Source organism: Fukomys damarensis, unplaced genomic scaffold (assembly GCF_012274545.1).
Source record: "Fukomys damarensis isolate Sample0158 unplaced genomic scaffold, DMR_v1.0_HiC HiC_scaffold_14, whole genome shotgun sequence".
Lineage (NCBI taxonomy): Eukaryota > Metazoa > Chordata > Mammalia > Rodentia > Bathyergidae > Fukomys > Fukomys damarensis.
This window is the reverse complement of record NW_022900926.1, coordinates 70,287,729-70,291,391: the sequence shown is the minus strand read 5'-3', so window position 1 is coordinate 70,291,391 and position 3,663 is coordinate 70,287,729. Positions and strand designations below refer to the sequence as shown.

At 44.0% G+C, this 3,663-nt stretch overlaps 1 pseudogene; it reads left to right on the top strand.

The window, feature by feature from the left end:
- The first annotated feature begins 491 nt into the window (after positions 1-491).
- Positions 492-1,160, top strand: LOC117285979 (annotated as a pseudogene).
- The last annotated feature ends 2,503 nt before the right edge of the window (positions 1,161-3,663 follow it).

Below are 3,663 nucleotides of genomic sequence, written 5' to 3'. Positions count from 1 at the left end.
ATTCAACCCCAGGAAATTTTGAAGCTGCAGTTTTTTCTTAACAGTTCAATATTACCAGTACTGAGGGAGCCTAAGTCAGGAGGATCACAAATTGAAGTCCCACCTGGGCAATTTAACAACCAAACAAGACCTTGTCTTAAAATAAAAAATAAAAAGGCTTGGGGATATAGTTCAGAGGCCTAGCACCTCTGGGTTTAATCCCCAGTACCACAAAAAAGGGGAGAATGGGGTACATTTTTTAAATTGTGATTTTCCTTGTCTCCTTTCTACATGACTTATCTCTTTTATCCAATCCTCTGCTCAGCTCATGTGAACACATGTTGTATTTTATAGAATTAGACGTGGTCCAACTCTACCAATGCTAATAAAAGCCAATGAGGGTGGCAGTGCTCCATCCTGAGCAACTCTCAGAGCGGTGGTGATGGTGCCCCAGGGGCGCTGAGCGCAGGAGGGTCAGACCCCTAGGCCCAGCCCTGGGTAACACAGAGAGAATGAGAGAATTAGATAATAAAAGTGTAAAAGAAGAATGGGTTTGTGAAACAGGACCTGACAATCACCTGCTTAGTGAAAATCAACAAAGGAATTGTGAATATTTTGTGGCCAGCCTTTTCGAGGAAGCTCAGAAGATTGGAGCCAAATGCTTATCCTTCACTGAACAGAAGAAACAGGGAATTGCCTTCAGAATTACAGGGAATTTTTGATAAAGAGGAGGTGGTGGTTAAAGTTGAAGATAAGAAAAAGGAAATATGTATGTTCACGAAACCTGCGTTCCGACCCTTCTTGGGCAGGGGCCCAGACCGGAAAGTGCCACACCGAAAATTGTTTCTAAAGCAAAGACTGTTGAAGTTGTCTGTTGTTTCATTGAATAGCTTGGAGCCCATGAGTAATACACAGATATGGCTGGCCAATGGGAAAAGGATCGTCCAGAAATTTAACATTTCTCCTAGGGTTAGCCACATCAGAGACTTCACTGAGAAACACCACTGCTCTCCCGGCAGCCCGCCCTTCTCCCTGGCCACGCGCTTTCTCTCCTCAGGTTGCTGGAGGAGAGGCTCACTCTGGAAGAAGCGGATCATTCAGAAGCACCGCCCAGCCTGTTAGCTTCCCTAGCGTTGGTTTCAGAGACTGTAGATTTGCAAGCGGAAGCGCAAAAGTGGTAGAATGAGAACTCGGGCTTGCTAGATTTCCGATCTAGTAGGTGCTGCGGTGCCCCTGAGCTAAATTCCCGCCTGATCTAATGCTACTTAATTCTCGCCTGGTGAGGGCATTTTTTTTTCTCTAGGTACCAGGGATCGAACTGAGGACGTCGAGCTTGCAAAGGCAGGCGTGGCGATGCTGAGCTACATCCCGGGTGGACAAGGGGATTGCTAATAATTACAAATTAGGAAAGTAACGTATGACTGGAAGCTGTATTTGTCACACTTTTTTCCAAAAGACTACTCAGAAAAAAATAATAAAATATATTAACTTTCTCTTTCAGAATCTTACCATGGCGCTGGACATGGTGGTGGTGCACACCTATAATCCCAGCACTCAGGAGGCTGAAGCAGGAGGATGACTGTGAGTTTGAGGCCACCCTGGGGTACATGGTGAGTTCAGGGACAGCCAGAACTACATAGTAAGACCCTGTGTCAAACAGGAGAATCTTAATATAAGTTAACAAAAATGTTGACAGCATTAGTTAACTAAACATCATTTCCAAGCAACAGGTATTTATTTAAATTTTAGGTATCTCAGAATTTTAAAATAGTAATATATTAAAAATTATAATTGCAGGTTGAAAGCATTAGCATAATTGCTTTGTGCCTCCAATGGAATCAGAAGTCTGGGGTGAGCTGGGCATGGTGGCACACACCTGTCCTGTGAGTTCAAGGTCAGCCTAGGCTACTGCCAGGCCCTTCTCAAGACAAGAGAAAAAACTAAAATAATGAAAGACCATCTTCACCACAGCTGTGTCTGAACCTCTGAGTGTTCTCGGCTTTCCCTTTGCTGGGATGATTTACTCAGACATTTAAGGCACCAGTGTACAGGCTGTGTTTTCAATTAGGGATAAAATTGTGCATTTTAGGATAATGTCGATATTAATCTGCCTACTCACCTCTCTATACTTCCTAAATTTAAAAAAATTCTCTCCAGGAACCCCAATCCATTCTCTTTCCTTCAACACCCCAGAACTGGAGATGTTTTTAGCTAATGTCTGGGATTAGCCATTTGTTTGCTATCACTCATTTAGAATGTGAGAGTTAAACTTTGTGTTCATTAAAGGATTGATTATGCATAAAAAAGCCAATTAGATTTTAAATTTGTGTTAATTTTGTCTTTTGACAATGAACAGGCCAGATTTTAGAATATATATATAGAAGCAATGCTGACAAGGCTTGGTGATAAGTGGAGGAGCAGAGAGGCTGGATCTCAGTTACCTCACAGGTAGAAACACGAAATACCACAGAAGTGGGAACTGTTTTATTGAAGATATAATGAGTTCAGTTTTAGATAAAGATGAGCTATAATAAATCTTAATATTGCTAAAAGCCTTTTTTTTTTTTTTTTTTTTTTTTTTTTTGGTACTGGGGATTGAACTCTGGTCCTTGCACTTGCAAGGCAGGCAGCGGCACCATTGAGCTAAATCCGCTCCCCCAAGACCATTTATTTGTGTTTGTGTTAAATCTCAGTATGTAATAGAAGTGAGTTAAGCCCAAACTCATTCAAAGCTCTTTATAGTGTTGACCTAACCTACCTTTCACACACCACTTTCTATTCTCTTCTTGTACCTTTTATTTCAATCACACCCAGAATACCTTCCCAAACACCCAAAATTGAGACAGGTTCTTATAAATGGCAGACTGTTCTCTTTCATTGTACTTAGCACATTTATTAAACTCTGTACCTTTTCCTGTGATCCTATGTTTAACATCAGTCTCCTCTACTAGTCCATATCCTCTACGTGTAGCTACTGATTCCTGGACTGCTCTTGGGTCAGATGTTTCTTATTTTCTGCATCTTAATCTTCCTATTTGGAAATGAGGTTAAAATGGACTTCTGACCATAGTTGTGAGGATTGAAATGTTAAACATGAAAGCTTACCTATGAGGTTCAAAAATATTTGTGAAGTGAAAGACTTCACGACAGACCAAGAAACCTCAGACGTTGAAGAGTGAGTTGGAGAAGTTTCTAAAGGCAGCACCTTCCGGCTCCCTCGACTCCCCAGGGTGCGAGGTTTCACCCTACAGTCTTGGCCCGGATTTCCTCCTAACAGTCTGGAAACCTCTTATCCCTCAGTTCATTTGCTCCGAGGTTGCAGCTCCAGGTAGTTCAGCCACTGAAGGCGGCCCCAGGGACCTTTAGCGAGGCAGTGCCGAGACCTTTCTGGTATCCTAGGCAACGACGTTAGCTTTCAGGTTAAAGGTTGGTCCTTGAGAAGGAGAAGCTCTGAAACTATCACTTGACTTACACAGACCTTTTCTGGGACAGAGCTCTCCCGTCGGTCCCCGTGCTGTCCAAAGTCCGCCTTCTCGAGGCCGGGTGCTGAACGGTCCCCGGGGGAGGCAGCACTGGGAGGGACCCGCGGGCCGGGAAGGACCGGGGCTCAGCGCTCCGCACGGCCCGACGAAGAAAAGCCGGGCGGCTGCAAGCCCACCTCCCCGTCGTCGCCGAGCTGGAGCT